The following is a 17,369-nucleotide window of genomic DNA, read 5'->3' on the forward strand; positions in this document are numbered from 1 at the left end:
TCTGGACTAAGTAAAAGTCAGGAAAGTTGTCCTGGAACACCTTCCTTTCGCATGCCAAGAGTGAATTCAACAGGCAGGCGAGCGGCAGCCGCCGTGCGGCAGCAGTCTGCAAGCTTCGCACACAAGCCCTCTTCTTTGCAGCTTCGTTCTTCGCCTCTTGAAAGCGACCGCGATCTCTGGCTGCCGGAGGCGAAGAAGCGGCTACTTGGCGCACAGCTGACTGGAGCGACAGCGGAGCGCTCCGGAGCGCCGCTTCTGCCGAAAGACGCCGGGAAGCGGATCTTCTTTTCGGCCAGTGCCGGAGTTCCGTATTCTGCCTCTCTAGTCGCCTACATCTTAGCGAATAGCTTTTCCAATCCATTTCTCAAGGTGAAAGTGTACCCGCACTGCTCACTTGCCCCGGACTTGCCAAGAACTTGGATTTGCTGCACATTCCAAGGACACTGCACTTTCCTGGGCAACCCGCAAACTGCTGGCAGATGAGCGTTCTCTCTGCCCACTCCTGCCCAGCTCTCGGTAGTAGCGGTCACGTTGCAGCCTGTCGAAGGCAAGAAACCTCGAGAGCTCTCACAGAGCAGAAGGGGCCGCTGAGATGCTGAAAAGCAGCAAAGCTGAACAGCCTGGCTCAGCTTCAATCCTGTGCAATTGACTGAATGCGGAAAAATAAGCAGCAGAGCAGCGGGCTGCTGTGCGCAGTGAAGGCAATTGCAGGAATCCAGCAGCTGCTCCTTGCCAAGCACAGTCAGCTGCCTCTGTTCTTGTTTCTGGACAAACTCACCGCGGCCCTTCTTTCAGCAGCTGCCATCGGGTTCTCTGCATCTCGAAGCCTCTGGGGAGCAGCAAGAATTTCCAAGGAGGGATGCATCAGGACTAAGTAAAAGCCAGGAAAATTGTCCTGGAATACCTTCCATTCGCATGCAAAGAGTGAATTCAACAGGCAGGAGAGCGGCAGCCACCGTCCTGCAGCAGTCTGCAAGCTTCGCACACAAGCCCTCTTCTTCGCAGCTTTGTTCTTCTCCTCTTGCAAGCTACCGCGATCTCTGGCTGCCGGAGGCGAAGAAGCAGCTACTTGGCGCACAGCTGACTGGAGCGACAGCGGAGCGCTCCGGAGCGCCGCTTCTGCCGAAAGACGCCGGGAAGCGACTCTTCTTTTCGGCCAACGCCGGAGTTCCATATTCTGCCTCTCTTGTCGCCTACATCTTAGCGAAAAGCTTTTCCACTCCATTTCTCAAGGTGAAAGTGTACCCGCACTGCTCACTTGCCCCGGACTTGCCAAGAAATTGGATTTGCTGCACATTCCAAGGACACTGCACTTTCCTGTGCAAGCCGCAAACTGCTGGCAGATGAGCGTGCCCTCTGCCCGCTCCTGCGCAGCTCTCGGTAGTAGCGGGCACGTTGCAGCCTGGCGAAGGCAAGAAACCTTGAGAGCTCTCACAGTGCAGAAGGCGCAGCTGAGATGCTGAAAAGCAGCAAAGCTGAACAGCCTGGCTCAGATTCAATCCTGTGCAGTTGACTGAATGTGGAAAACGAAGCAGCAGAGCAGCGGGCTTTTGTGGGCAGTGAAGGCAATTGCAAGAATCCAGCAGCTGCTCCTGGCCAAGCACAGTCAGCTGCCTCTGTTCTTGTTTCTGGACAAACTCACCGCGGCCCTTCTTTTTAGCAGCTGCCATCATTTTCTCTGCATCTCGGAGCCTCTGGGGAGCGGCAGGACTTTCCAAGGAGGGATGCATCTGGACTAAGTAAAAGTCAGGAAATTTGTCCTGGAACACCTTCCTTTCGCATGCCAAGAGTGAATTCAACAGGCAGGCGAGCGGCAGCCGCCGTGCGGCAGCAGTCTGCAAGCTTCGCACACAAGCCCTCTTCTTTGCAGCTTCGTTCTTCGCCTCCTGAAAGCGACCGCGATCTCTGGCTGCCGGAGGCGAAGAAGCGGCTACTTGGCGCACAGCTGACTGGAGCGACAGCGGAGCGCTCCGGAGCGCCGCTTCTGCCGAAAGACGCCGGGAAGCGGATCTTCTTTTCGGCCAGTGCCGGAGTTCCGTATTCTGCCTCTCTAGGCGCCTACATCTTAGCGAATAGCTTTTCCAATCCATTTCTCAAGGTGAAAGTGTACCCGCACTGCTCACTTGCCCCGGACTTGCCAAGACCTTGGATTTGCTGCACATTCCAAGGACACTGCACTTTCCTGGGCAACCCGCAAACTGCTGGCAGATGAGCGTTCTCTCTGCCCACTCCTGCCCAGCTCTCGGTAGTAGCGGTCACGTTGCAGCCTGTCGAAGGCAAGAAACCTCGAGAGCTCTCACAGAGCAGAAGGGGCCGCTGAGATGCTGAAAAGCAGCAAAGCTGAACAGCCTGGCTCAGCTTCAATCCTGTGCAATTGACTGAATGCGGAAAAAGAAGCAGCAGAGCAGCGGGCTTCTGTGCGCAGTGAAGGCAATTGCAGGAATCCAGCAGCTGCTCCTTGCCAAGCACAGTCAGCTGCCTCGGTTCTTGTTTCTGGACAAACTCACCGCGGCCCTTCTTTCAGCAGCTGCCATCGGGTTCTCTGCATCTCGAAGCCTCTGGGGAGCAGCAAGAATTTCCAAGGAGGGATGCATCAGGACTAAGTAAAAGCCAGGAAAATTGTCCTCGAACGCCTTCCTTTCGCATGCAAAGAGTGAATTCAACAGGCAGGAGAGCGGCAGCCACCGTCCTGCAGCAGTCTGCAAGCTTCGCACACAAGCCCTCTTCTTCGCAGCTTTGTTCTTCTCCTCTTGCAAGCTACCGCGATCTCTGGCTGCCGGAGGCGAAGAAGCAGCTACTTGGCGCACAGCTGACTGGAGCGACAGCGGAGCGCTCCGGAGCGCCGCTTCTGCCGAAAGACGCCGGGAAGCGACTCTTCTTTTCGGCCAGCGCCGGAGCTCCATATTCTGCCTCTCTTGTCGCCTACATCTTAGCGAAAAGCTTTTCCACTCCATTTCTCAAGGAGAAAGTGTACCAGCACTGCTCACTTGCCCCGGGCTTGCCAAGAAATTGGATTTGCAGCTCATTCCAAGGACACTGCACTTTCCTGTGCAAGCCGCAAACTGCTGGCTGATGAGCGTGCTCTCTGCCCACTCCTGCCCAGCTCTCGGTAGTAGCGGGCACGTTGCAGCCTGGCAAAGGCAAGAAACCTCGAGAGCTGTCACAGAGCAGAAGGGCAGCTAGATGCCGAAAAGCAGCAAAGCGAACAGCCTGGCTCAGCTTCAATCCTGTGCAATTGACTGAATGCGGAAAAAGAAGCAGCAGAGCAGCGCGCTTCTGTGCGCAGTGAAGGCAATTGCAAGAATCCAGCAGCTGCTCCTTGCCAAGCACAGTCAGCTGCCTATGTTCTTGTTTCTGGACAATCTCACCGCTGCCCTTCTTTTCAGCAGCTGCCATCGGGTTCTCTGCATCTCGGAGCCTCTGGGGAGCAGCAAGAATTTCCAAGGAGGGATGCATCAGGACTAAGTAAAAGCCAGGAAAATCGTCCTCGAACCCCTTCCTTTCGCATGCAAAGAGTGAATTCAACAGGCAGGAGAGCGGCAGCCACCGTCCTGCAGCAGTCTGCAAGCTTCGCACACAAGCCCTCTTCTTCGCAGCTTTGTTCTTCTCCTCTTGCAAGCTACCTCGATATCTGGCTGCCGGAGGCGAAGAAGCAGCTACTTGGCGCACAGCTGACTGGAGCGACAGCGGAGCGCTCCGGAGCGCCGCTTCTGCCGAAAGACGCCGGGAAGCGACTCTTCTTTTCGGCCAGCGCCGGAGCTCCATATTCTGCCTCTCTAGTGGCCTACATCTTAGCGAAAAGCTTTTCCACTCCATTTCTCAAGGAGAAAGTGTACCAGCACTGCTCACTTGCCCCGGACTTGCCAAGAAATTGGATTTGCAGCTCATTCCAAGGACACTGCACTTTCCTGTGCAAGCCGCAAACTGCTGGCAGATGAGCATGCTCTCTGCCCACTCCTGCCCAGCTCTCGGTAGTAGCGGGCACGTTGCAGCCTGGCGAAGGCAAGAAACCTCGAGGGCTGTCACAGAGCAGAAGGGCAGCTAAGATGCTGAAAAGCAACAAAGCGAACAGCCTGGCTCAGCTTCAATCCTGTGCAATTGACTGAATGCGGAAAAAGAAGCAGCAGAGCAGCGCGCTTCTGTGCGCAGTGAAGGCAATTGCAAGAATCCAGCAGCTGCTCCTGGCCAAGCACAGTCAGCTGCCTCTGTTCTTGTTTCTGGACAAACTCACCGCGGCCCTTCTTTTTAGCAGCTGCCATCATTTTCTCTGCATCTCGAAGGCTCTGGGGAGGAGCAAGAATTTCCAAGGAGGGATGCATCAGGACTAAGTAAAAGCCAGGAAAATTGTCTTCGAACCCCTTCCTTTCGCATGCAAAGAGTGAATTCAACAGGCAGGAGAGCGGCAGCCACCGTCCTGCAGCAGTCTGCAAGCTTCGCACACAAGCCCTCTTCTTCGCAGCTTCGTTCTTCGCCTCTTGCAAGCTACAGCGATCTCTGGCTGCCGGAGGCGAAGAAGCAGCTACTTGGCGCACAGCTGACTGGAGCGACAGCGGAGTGCTCCGGAGCGCCGCTTCTGCCGAAAGACGCCGGGAAGCGGCGCTTCTTTTCGGCCAGCGCCGGAGTTCCATATTCTGCCTCTCTAGTCGCCTACATCTTAGCTAATAGCTTTTCCACTCCATTTCTCAAGGAGAAAGTCTACCAGCACTGCTCACTTGCCCCGGACTTGCCAAGAAACTGGATTTGCTGCACATTCCAAGGACACTGCACTTTCCTGTGCAAGCCGCAAACTGCTGGCAGATGAGCGTGCCCTCTGCCCGCTCCTGCCCAGCTCTCGGTAGTAGCGGGCACGTTGCAGCCTGGCGAAGGCAAGAAACCTTGAGGGCTCTCACAGTGCAGAAGGCGCAGCTGAGATGCTGAAAAGCAGCAAAGCTGAACAGCCTGGCTCAGATTCAATCCTGTGCAGTTGACTGAATGTGGAAAACGAAGCAGCAGAGCAGCGGGCTTCTGTGCGCAGTGAAGGCAATTGCAAGAATCTAGCAGCTGCTCCTGGCCAAGCACAGTCAGCTGCCTCTGTTCTTGTTTCTGGACAAACTCACCGCGGCCCTTCTTTTTAGCAGCTGCCATCATGTTCTCTGCATCTCGAAGGCTCTGGGGAGGAGCAAGAATTTCCAAGGAGGGATGCATCAGGACTAAGTAAAAGCCAGGAAAATTGTCTTCGAACCCCTTCCTTTCGCAAGCAAAGAGTGAATTCAACAGGCAGGAGAGCGGCAGCCACCGTCCTGCAGCAGTCTGCAAGCTTCGCACACAAGCCCTCTTCTTCGCAGCTTTGTTCTTCTCCTCTTGCAAGCTACCGCGATCTCTGGCTACCGGAGGCGAAGAAGCAGCTACTTGGCGCACAGCTGACTGGAGCGACAGCGGAGCGCTCTGGAGCGCCGCTTCTGCCGAAAGACGCCGGGAAGCGACTCTTCTTTTCGGCCAGCGCCGGAGCTCCATATTCTGCCTCTCTTGTCGCCTACATCTTAGCGAAAAGCTTTTCCACTCCATTTCTCAAGGAGAAAGTGTACCAGCACTGCTCACTTGCCCCGGGCTTGCCAAGAAATTGGATTTGCAGCTCATTCCAAGGACACTGCACTTTCCTGTGCAAGCCGCAAACTGCTGGCAGATGAGCATGCTCTCTGCCCACTCCTGCCCAGCTCTCGGTAGTAGCGGGCACGTTGCAGCCTGGCGAAGGCAAGAAACCTCGAGAGCTCTCACAGAGCAGAAGGGCAGCTGAGATGCTGAAAAGCAGCAAAGCTGAACAGCCTGGCTCAGCTTCAATCCTGTGCAATTGACTGAATGCGGAAAAAGAAGCAGCAGAGTAGCGGGATTCTGTGCGCAGTGAAGGCAATTGCAAGAATCCAGCAGCTGCTCCTTGCCAAGCACAGTCAGCTGCCTATGTTCTTGTTTCTTGACAAACTCACCGCTGCCCGTCTTTTCAGCAGCTGCCATCGGGTTCTCTGCATCTCGGAGCCTCTGGGGAGCAGCAAGAATTTCCAAGGAGGGATGCATCAGGACTAAGTAAAAGCCAGGAAAATTATCCTGGAACACCTTCCTTTCGCATGCAAAGAGTGAATTCAACAGGCAGGAGAGCGGCAGCCACCGTCCTGCAGCAGTCTGCAAGCTTCGCACACAAGCCCTTTTCTTCGCAGCTTTGTTCTTCTCCTCTTGCAAGCTACCGCGATCTCTGGCTGCCGGAGGCGAAGAAGCAGCTACTTGGCGCACAGCTGACTGGAGCGACAGCGGAGCGCTCCGGAGCGCCGCTTCTGCCGAAAGACGCCGGGAAGCGGCGCTTCTTTTCGGCCAGCGCCGGAGTTCCATATTCTGCCTCTCTTGTCGCCTACATCTTAGCGAAAAGCTTTTCCACTCCATTTCTCAAGGTGAAAGTGTACCCGCACTGCTCACTTGCCCCGGACTTGCCAAGAAATTGGATTTGCTGCACATTCCAAGGACACTGCACTTTCCTGTGCAAGCCGCAAACTGCTGGCAGATGAGCGTGCCCTCTGCCCGCTCCTGCCCAGCTCTCGGTAGTAGCGGGCACGTTGCAGCCTGGCGAAGGCAAGAAACCTTGAGAGCTCTCACAGTGCAGAAGGCGCAGCTGAGATGCTGAAAAGCAGCAAAGCTGAACAGCCTGGCTCAGATTCAATCCTGTGCAGTTGACTGAATGTGGAAAACGAAGCAGCAGAGCAGCGGGCTTCTGTGCGCAGTGAAGGCAATTGCAAGAATCCAGCAGCTGCCCCTGGCCAAGCACAGTCAGCTGCCTCTGTTCTTGTTTCTGGACAAACTCACCGCAGCCCTTCTTTTTAGCAGCTGCCATCATGTTCTCTGCATCTCGGAGCCTCTGGGGAGCGGCAGGACTTTCCAAGGAGGGATGCATCTGGACTAAGTAAAAGTCAGGAAATTTGTCCTGGAACACCTTCCTTTCGCATGCCAAGAGTGAATTCAACAGGCAGGCGAGCGGCAGCCGCCGTGCGGCAGCAGTCTGCAAGCTTCGCACACAAGCCCTCTTCTTTGCAGCTTCGTTCTTCGCCTCTTGAAAGCGACCGCGATCTCTGGCTGCCGGAGGCGAAGAAGCGGCTACTTGGCGCACAGCTGACTGGAGCGACAGCGGAGCGCTCCGGAGCGCCGCTTCTGCCGAAAGACGCCGGGAAGCGGATCTTCTTTTCGGCCAGTGCCGGAGTTCCGTATTCTGCCTCTCTAGTCGCCTACATCTTAGCGAATAGCTTTTCCAATCCATTTCTCAAGGTGAAAGTGTACCCGCACTGCTCACTTGCCCCGGACTTGCCAAGACCTTGGATTTGCTGCACATTCCAAGGACACTGCACTTTCCTGGGCAACCCGCAAACTGCTGGCAGATGAGCGTTCTCTCTGCCCACTCCTGCCCAGCTCTCGGTAGTAGCGGTCACGTTGCAGCCTGTCGAAGGCAAGAAACCTCGAGAGCTCTCACAGAGCAGAAGGGGCCGCTGAGATGCTGAAAAGCAGCAAAGCTGAACAGCCTGGCTCAGCTTCAATCCTGTGCAATTGACTGAATGCGGAAAAAGAAGCAGCAGAGCAGCGGGATTCTGTGCGCAGTGAAGGCAATTGCAGGAATCCAGCAGCTGCTCCTTGCCAAGCACAGTCAGATGCTTATATTCTTGTTTCTTGACAAACTCACGCTGCCCTTCTTTTCAGCAGCTGCCATCGGGTTCTCTGCATCTCGGAGCCTCTGGGGAGAAGCAAGAATTTCCAAGGAGGGATGCATCAGGACTAAGTAAAAGCCAGGAAAATTGTCCTCGAACACCTTCCTTTCGCATGCAAAGAGTGAATTCAACAGGCAGGAGAGGGGCAGCCACCGTTCTGCAGCAGTCCGCAAGCTTCGCACACAAGCCCTCTTCTTCGCAGCTTTGTTCTTCGCCTCTTGCAAGCTACCCCGATCTCCGGCTGCCGGAGGCGAAGAAGCGGCTACTTCGCGCACAGCTGACTGGAGCGACAGCGGAGCGCTCCGGAGCGCCACTTCTGCCGAAAGACGCCGGGAAGCGGCACTTCTTTTCGGCCAGCGCCGGAGCTCCGTATTCTGCCTCTCTAGTCGCCTACATCTTAGCGAATAGCTTTTCCACTCCATTTCTCAAGGAGAAAGTCTACCAGCACTGCTCACTTCCGCCGAACTTGCCAAGAACACGGATTTGCTGCACATTCCGAGGACACTGCACTTTTCTGGGCAACCCGCAAACTGCTGGCAGATGAGCGTGCTCTCTGCCCACTCCTGCCCAACTCTTGGTTGTAGCGGGCACGTTGCAGCCTGGCGAAGGCAAGAAACATCGAGAGCTGTCACAGAGCAGAAGGGCAGCTGAGATGCTGAAAAGCAGCAAAGCTGAACAACCTGGCTAAGCTTCAATCCTGTGCAATTGACTGAATGCGGAAAACGAAGCAGCAGAGCAGCGGGTTTCTGCGCGCAGGGAAGGCAATTGAAAGAATCCAGCAGCTGCTCCTTGCCAAGCACAGTCAGCTGCCTATGTTCTTGTTGCTTGACAAACTCACCACTGCCCTTCTTTTCAGTAGCTGCCATCGTGTTCTCTGCATCTCGGAGCCTCTGGTGAGCGGCAAGAATTTCCAAGGAGGAATGCATCAGGACTACGTAAAAACCCAAGAATGTTGTCCTGGAACACCTTCCACTCGCATGCCAACAGTGAATTCAACAGGCAGGAGAGAGGCAGCCACCGTGCGGCAGCAGTCTGCAAGCTTCGCACACAAGCCCTCTTCTTTGCAGCTTTGTTCTTCTCCTCTTGCAAGCTACCGCGATCTCTGGCTGCCGGAGGCGAAGAAGCAGCTACTTGGCGCACAGCTGACTGGAGCGACAGCGGAGTGCTCCGGAGCGCCGCTTCTGCCGAAAGACGCCGGGAAGCGACTCTTCTTTTCGGCCAACGCCGGAGTTCCATATTCTGCCTCTCTTGTCGCCTACATCTTAGCGAAAAGCTTTTCCACTCCATTTCTCAAGGTGAAAGTGTACCCGCACTGCTCACTTGCCCCGGACTTGCCAAGAAATTGGATTTGCTGCACATTCCAAGGACACTGCACTTTCCTGTGCAAGCCGCAAACTGCTGGCAGATGAGCGTGCCCTCTGCCCGCTCCTGCCCAGCTCTCGGTAGTAGCGGGCACGTTGCAGCCTGGCGAAGGCAAGAAACCTTGAGAGCTGTCACAGTGCAGAAGGCGCAGCTGAGATGCTGAAAAGCAGCAAAGCTGAACAGCCTGGCTCAGATTCAATCCTGTGCAGTTGACTGAATGTGGAAAACGAAGCAGCAGAGCAGCGGGCTTCTGTGCGCAGTGAAGGCAATTGCAAGAATCCAGCAGCTGCCCCTGGCCAAGCACAGTCAGCTGCCTCTGTTCTTGTTTCTGGACAAACTCACCGCTGCCCGTCTTTTCAGCAGCTGCCATCGGGTTCTCTGCATCTCGGAGCCTCTGGGGAGCAGCAAGAATTTCCAAGGAGGGATGCATCAGGACTAAGTAAAAGCCAGGAAAATTATCCTGGAACACCTTCCTTTCGCATGCAAAGAGTGAATTCAACAGGCAGGAGAGCGGCAGCCACCGTCCTGCAGCAGTCTGCAAGCTTCGCACACAAGCCCTCTTCTTCGCAGCTTTGTTCTTCTCCTCTTGCAAGCTACCGCGATCTCTGGCTGCCGGAGGCGAAGAAGCAGCTACTTGGCGCACAGCTGACTGGAGCGACAGCGGAGCGCTCCGGAGCGCCGCTTCTGCCGAAAGACGCCGGGAAGCGGCGCTTCTTTTCGGCCAGCGCCGGAGTTCCATATTCTGCCTCTCTTGTCGCCTACATCTTAGCGAAAAGCTTTTCCACTCCATTTCTCAAGGTGAAAGTGTACCCGCACTGCTCACTTGCCCCGGACTTGCCAAGAAATTGGATTTGCTGCACATTCCAAGGACACTGCACTTTCCTGTGCAAGCCGCAAACTGCTGGCAGATGAGCGTGCCCTCTGCCCGCTCCTGCCCAGCTCTCGGTAGTAGCGGGCACGTTGCAGCCTGGCGAAGGCAAGAAACCTTGAGAGCTCTCACAGTGCAGAAGGCGCAGCTGAGATGCTGAAAAGCAGCAAAGCTGAACAGCCTGGCTCAGATTCAATCCTGTGCAGTTGACTGAATGTGGAAAAAGAAGCAGCAGAGCAGCGGGCTTTTGTGGGCAGTGAAGGCAATTGCAAGAATCCAGCAGCTGCTCCTGGCCAAGCACAGTCAGCTGCCTCTGTTCTTGTTTCTGGACAAACTCACCGCGGCCCTTCTTTTTAGCAGCTGCCATCATGTTCTCTGCATCTCGGAGCCTCTGGGGAGCGGCAGGAGTTTCCAAGGAGGGATGCATCTGGACTAAGTAAAAGTCAGGAAAGTTGTCCTGGAACACCTTCCTTTCGCATGCCAAGAGTGAATTCAACAGGCAGGCGAGCGGCAGCCGCCGTGCGGCAGCAGTCTGCAAGCTTCGCACACAAGCCCTCTTCTTTGCAGCTTCGTTCTTCGCCTCTTGAAAGCGACCGCGATCTCTGGCTGCCGGAGGCGAAGAAGCGGCTACTTGGCGCACAGCTGACTGGAGCGACAGCGGAGCGCTCCGGAGCGCCGCTTCTGCCGAAAGACGCCGGGAAGCGGATCTTCTTTTCGGCCAGTGCCGGAGTTCCGTATTCTGCCTCTCTAGTCGCCTACATCTTAGCGAATAGCTTTTCCAATCCATTTCTCAAGGTGAAAGTGTACCCGCACTGCTCACTTGCCCCGGACTTGCCAAGACCTTGGATTTGCTGCACATTCCAAGGACACTGCACTTTCCTGGGCAACCCGCAAACTGCTGGCAGATGAGCGTTCTCTCTGCCCACTCCTGCCCAGCTCTCGGTAGTAGCGGTCACGTTGCAGCCTGTCGAAGGCAAGAAACCTCGAGAGCTCTCACAGAGCAGAAGGGGCCGCTGAGATGCTGAAAAGCAGCAAAGCTGAACAGCCTGGCTCAGCTTCAATCCTGTGCAATTGACTGAATGCGGAAAAAGAAGCAGCAGAGCAGCGGGCTGCTGTGCGCAGTGAAGGCAATTGCAGGAATCCAGCAGCTGCTCCTTGCCAAGCACAGTCAGCTGCCTCTGTTCTTGTTTCTGGACAAACTCACCGCGGCCCTTCTTTCAGCAGCTGCCATCGGGTTCTCTGCATCTCGAAGCCTCTGGGGAACAGCAAGAATTTCCAAGGAGGGATGCATCAGGACTAAGTAAAAGCCAGGAAAATTGTCCTCGAACGCCTTCCTTTCGCATGCAAAGAGTGAATTCAACAGGCAGGAGAGCGGCAGCCACCGTCCTGCAGCAGTCTGCAAGCTTCGCACACAAGCCCTCTTCTTCGCAGCTTTGTTCTTCTCCTCTTGCAAGCTACCGCGATCTCTGGCTGCCGGAGGCGAAGAAGCGGCTACTTGGCGCACAGCTGACTGGAGCGACAGCGGAGGGCTCCGGAGCGCCGCTTCTGCCGAAAGACGCCGGGAAGCGGCGCTTCTTTTCGGCCAGCGCCGGAGTTCCATATTCTGCCTCTCTAGTCGCCTACATCTTAGCGAAAAGCTTTTTCTCTCCATTTCTCAAGGAGAAAGTGTTCCAGCACTGCTCACTTGCCCCGGGCTTGCCAAGAAATTGGATTTGCTGCACATTCCAAGGACACTGCACTTTCCTGTGCAAGCCGCAAACTGCTGGCAGATGAGCGTGCCCTCTGCCCACTCCTGCCCAGCTCTTGGTAGTAGCCGGCACGTTGCAGCCTGGCGAAGGCAAGAAACCTCGAGGGCTGTCACAGAGCAGAAGGGCAGCTGAGATGCTGAAAAGCAGCAAAGCTGAACAGCCTGGCTCAGCTTCAATCCTGTGCAATTGACTGAATGCGGAAAAAGAAGCAGCAGAGCAGCGGGCTTCTGTGCGCAGTGAAGGCAATTGCAAGAATCCAGCAGCTGCTCCTTGCCAAGCACTGTCAGCTGCCTATATTCTTGTTTCTGGACAATCTCACCGCTGCCCGTCTTTTCAGCAGCAGCTGCCATTGTGTTCTCTGCATCTCGGAGCCTCTGGGGAGCGGCAGGACTTTCCAAGGAGGGATGCATCTGGACTAAGTAAAAGTCAGGAAATTTGTCCTGGAACACCTTCCTTTCGCATGCCAAGAGTGAATTCAACAGGCAGGCGAGCGGCAGCCGCCGTGCGGCAGCAGTCTGCAAGCTTCGCACACAAGCCCTCTTCTTTGCAGCTTCGTTCTTCGCCTCTTGAAAGCGACCGCGATCTCTGGCTGCCGGAGGCGAAGAAGCGGCTACTTGGCGCACAGCTGACTGGAGCGACAGCGGAGCGCTCCGGAGCGCCGCTTCTGCCGAAAGACGCCGGGAAGCGGATCTTCTTTTCGGCCAGTGCCGGAGTTCCGTATTCTGCCTCTCTAGTCGCCTACATCTTAGCGAATAGCTTTTCCAATCCATTTCTCAAGGTGAAAGTGTACCCGCACTGCTCACTTGCCCCGGACTTGCCAAGACCTTGGATTTGCTGCACATTCCAAGGACACTGCACTTTCCTGGGCAACCCGCAAACTGCTGGCAGATGAGCGTTCTCTCTGCCCACTCCTGCCCAGCTCTCGGTAGTAGCGGTCACGTTGCAGCCTGTCGAAGGCAAGAAACCTCGAGAGCTCTCACAGAGCAGAAGGGGCCGCTGAGATGCTGAAAAGCAGCAAAGCTGAACAGCCTGGCTCAGATTCAATCCTGTGCAGTTGACTGAATGTGGAAAACGAAGCAGCAGAGCAGCGGGCTTCTGTGCGCAGTGAAGGCAATTGCAAGAATCTAGCAGCTGCTCCTGGCCAAGCACAGTCAGCTGCCTCTGTTCTTGTTTCTGGACAAACTCACCGCGGCCCTTCTTTTTAGCAGCTGCCATCATGTTCTCTGCATCTCGGAGCCTCTGGGGAGCAGCAAGAATTTCCAAGGAGGGATGCATCAGGACTAAGTAAAAGCCAGGAAAATTGTCCTGGAACACCTTCCATTCGCATGCAAAGAGTGAATTCAACAGGCAGGAGAGCGGCAGCCACCGTCCTGCAGCAGTCTGCAAGCTTCGCACACAAGCCCTCTTCTTCGCAGCTTTGTTGTTCGCTTCTTGCAAGCTACCGCGATCTCTGGCTGCCGGAGGCGAAGAAGCAGCTACTTGGCGCACAGCTGACTGGAGCGACAGCGGAGTGCTCTGGAGCGCCGCTTCTGCCGAAAGACGCCGGGAAGCGACTCTTCTTTTCGGCCAGCGCCGGAGCTCCATATTCTGCCTCTCTAGTGGCCTACATCTTAGCGAAAAGCTTTTCCACTCCATTTCTCAAGGAGAAAGTGTACCAGCACTGCTCACTTGCCCCGGGCTTGCCAAGAAATTGGATTTGCAGCTCATTCCGAGGACACTGCACTTTCCTGTGCAAGCCGCAAACTGCTGGCAGATGAGCATGCTCTCTGCCCACTCCTGCCCAGCTCTCGGTAGTAGCGGGCACGTTGCAGCCTGGCGAAGGCAAGAAACCTCGAGACCTCTCACAGAGCAGAAGGGCAGCTGAGATGCTGAAAAGCAGCAAAGCTGAACAGCCTGGCTCAGCTTCAATCCTGTGCAATTGACTGAATGCGGAAAAAGAAGCAGCAGAGCAGCGGGCTGCTGTGCGCAGTGAAGGCAATTGCAGGAATCCAGCAGCTGCTCCTTGCCAAGCACAGTCAGCTGCCTCTGTTCTTGTTTCTGGACAAACTCACCGCGGCCCTTCTTTCAGCAGCTGCCATCGGGTTCTCTGCATCTCGAAGCCTCTGGGGAACAGCAAGAATTTCCAAGGAGGGATGCATCAGGACTAAGTAAAAGCCAGGAAAATTGTCCTCGAACGCCTTCCTTTCGCATGCAAAGAGTGAATTCAACAGGCAGGAGAGCGGCAGCCACCGTCCTGCAGCAGTCTGCAAGCTTCGCACACAAGCCCTCTTCTTCGCAGCTTTGTTCTTCTCCTCTTGCAAGCTACCGCGATCTCTGGCTGCCGGAGGCGAAGAAGCGGCTACTTGGCGCACAGCTGACTGGAGCGACAGCGGAGGGCTCCGGAGCGCCGCTTCTGCCGAAAGACGCCGGGAAGCGGCGCTTCTTTTCGGCCAGCGCCGGAGTTCCATATTCTGCCTCTCTAGTCGCCTACATCTTAGCGAAAAGCTTTTTCTCTCCATTTCTCAAGGAGAAAGTGTTCCAGCACTGCTCACTTGCCCCGGGCTTGCCAAGAAATTGGATTTGCTGCACATTCCAAGGACACTGCACTTTCCTGTGCAAGCCGCAAACTGCTGGCAGATGAGCGTGCCCTCTGCCCACTCCTGCCCAGCTCTTGGTAGTAGCCGGCACGTTGCAGCCTGGCGAAGGCAAGAAACCTCGAGGGCTGTCACAGAGCAGAAGGGCAGCTGAGATGCTGAAAAGCAGCAAAGCTGAACAGCCTGGCTCAGCTTCAATCCTGTGCAATTGACTGAATGCGGAAAAAGAAGCAGCAGAGCAGCGGGCTTCTGTGCGCAGTGAAGGCAATTGCAAGAATCCAGCAGCTGCTCCTTGCCAAGCACTGTCAGCTGCCTATATTCTTGTTTCTGGACAATCTCACCGCTGCCCGTCTTTTCAGCAGCAGCTGCCATTGTGTTCTCTGCATCTCGGAGCCTCTGGGGAGCGGCAGGACTTTCCAAGGAGGGATGCATCTGGACTAAGTAAAAGTCAGGAAATTTGTCCTGGAACACCTTCCTTTCGCATGCCAAGAGTGAATTCAACAGGCAGGCGAGCGGCAGCCGCCGTGCGGCAGCAGTCTGCAAGCTTCGCACACAAGCCCTCTTCTTTGCAGCTTCGTTCTTCGCCTCTTGAAAGCGACCGCGATCTCTGGCTGCCGGAGGCGAAGAAGCGGCTACTTGGCGCACAGCTGACTGGAGCGACAGCGGAGCGCTCCGGAGCGCCGCTTCTGCCGAAAGACGCCGGGAAGCGGATCTTCTTTTCGGCCAGTGCCGGAGTTCCGTATTCTGCCTCTCTAGTCGCCTACATCTTAGCGAATAGCTTTTCCAATCCATTTCTCAAGGTGAAAGTGTACCCGCACTGCTCACTTGCCCCGGACTTGCCAAGACCTTGGATTTGCTGCACATTCCAAGGACACTGCACTTTCCTGGGCAACCCGCAAACTGCTGGCAGATGAGCGTTCTCTCTGCCCACTCCTGCCCAGCTCTCGGTAGTAGCGGTCACGTTGCAGCCTGTCGAAGGCAAGAAACCTCGAGAGCTCTCACAGAGCAGAAGGGGCCGCTGAGATGCTGAAAAGCAGCAAAGCTGAACAGCCTGGCTCAGATTCAATCCTGTGCAGTTGACTGAATGTGGAAAACGAAGCAGCAGAGCAGCGGGTTTCTGCGCGCAGGGAAGGCAATTGAAAGAATCCAGCAGCTGCTCCTTGCCAAGCACAGTCAGCTGCCTATGTTCTTGTTGCTTGACAAACTCACCACTGCCCTTCTTTTCAGTAGCTGCCATCGTGTTCTCTGCATCTCGGAGCCTCTGGTGAGCGGCAAGAATTTCCAAGGAGGAATGCATCAGGACTACGTAAAAACCCAAGAAAGTTGTCCTGGAACACCTTCCACTCGCATGCCAACAGTGAATTCAACAGGCAGGAGAGAGGCAGCCACCGTGCGGCAGCAGTCTGCAAGCTTCGCACACAAGCCCTCTTCTTTGCAGCTTTGTTCTTCTCCTCTTGCAAGCTACCGCGATCTCTGGCTGCCGGAGGCGAAGAAGCGGCTACTTGGCGCACAGCTGACTGGAGCGACAGCGGAGGGCTCCGGAGCGCCGCTTCTGCCGAAAGACGCCGGGAAGCGGCGCTTCTTTTCGGCCAGCGCCGGAGTTCCATATTCTGCCTCTCTAGTCGCCTACATCTTAGCGAAAAGCTTTTTCTCTCCATTTCTCAAGGAGAAAGTGTTCCAGCACTGCTCACTTGCCCCGGGCTTGCCAAGAAATTGGATTTGCTGCACATTCCAAGGACACTGCACTTTCCTGTGCAAGCCGCAAACTGCTGGCAGATGAGCGTGCCCTCTGCCCACTCCTGCCCAGCTCTTGGTAGTAGCGGGCACGTTGCAGCCTGGCGAAGGCAAGAAACCTCGAGGGCTGTCACAGAGCAGAAGGGCAGCTGAGATGCTGAAAAGCAGCAAAGCTGAACAGCCTGGCTCAGCTTCAATCCTGTGCAATTGACTGAATGCGAAAAAAGAAGCAGCAGAGCAGCGGGCTTCTGTGCGCAGTGAAGGCAATTGCAAGAATCCAGCAGCTGCTCCTTGCCAAGCACAGTCAGCTGCCTATATTGTTGTTTCTGGACAATCTCACCGCTGCCCGTCTTTTCAGCAGCAGCTGCCATTGTGTTCTCTGCATCTCGGAGCCTCTGGGGAGCAGCAAGAATTTCCAAGGAGGGATGCATCAGGACTAAGTAAAAGCCAGGAAAATTGTCCTGGAACACCTTCCATTCGCATGCAAAGAGTGAATTCAACAGGCAGGAGAGCGGCAGCCACCGTCCTGCAGCAGTCTGCAAGCTTCGCACACAAGCCCTCTTCTTCGCAGCTTTGTTCTTCGCCTCTTGCAAGCTACCGCGATCTCTGGCTGCCGGAGGCGAAGAAGCAGCTACTTGGCGCACAGCTGACTGGAGCGACAGCGGAGTGCTCCGGAGCGCCGCTTCTGCCGAAAGACGCCGGGAAGCGACTCTTCTTTTCGGCCAACGCCGGAGTTCCATATTCTGCCTCTCTTGTCGCCTACATCTTAGCGAAAAGCTTTTCCACTCCATTTCTCAAGGTGAAAGTGTACCCGCACTGCTCACTTGCCCCGGACTTGCCAAGAAATTGGATTTGCTGCACATTCCAAGGACACTGCACTTTCCTGTGCAAGCCGCAAACTGCTGGCAGATGAGCGTGCCCTCTGCCCGCTCCTGCCCAGCTCTCGGTAGTAGCGGGCACGTTGCAGCCTGGCGAAGGCAAGAAACCTTGAGAGCTGTCACAGTGCAGAAGGCGCAGCTGAGATGCTGAAAAGCAGCAAAGCTGAACAGCCTGGCTCAGCTTCAATCCTGTGCAGTTGACTGAATGTGGAAAACGAAGCAGCAGAGCAGCGGGCTTCTGTGCGCAGTGAAGGCAATTGCAAGAATCCAGCAGCTGCCCCTGGCCAAGCACAGTCAGCTGCCTCTGTTCTTGTTTCTGGACAAACTCACCGCAGCCCTTCTTTTTAGCAGCTGCCATCATATTCTCTGCATCTCGGAGCCTCTGGGGAGCGGCAGGACTTTCCAAGGAGGGATGCATCTGGACTAAGTAAAAGTCAGGAAAGTTGTCCTGGAACACCTTCCTTTCGCATGCCAAGAGTGAATTCAATAGG

This window comes from Vidua macroura (genome assembly GCF_024509145.1).
Source record: "Vidua macroura isolate BioBank_ID:100142 chromosome W unlocalized genomic scaffold, ASM2450914v1 whyW_random_scaffold_67, whole genome shotgun sequence".
NCBI lineage: Eukaryota > Metazoa > Chordata > Aves > Passeriformes > Viduidae > Vidua > Vidua macroura.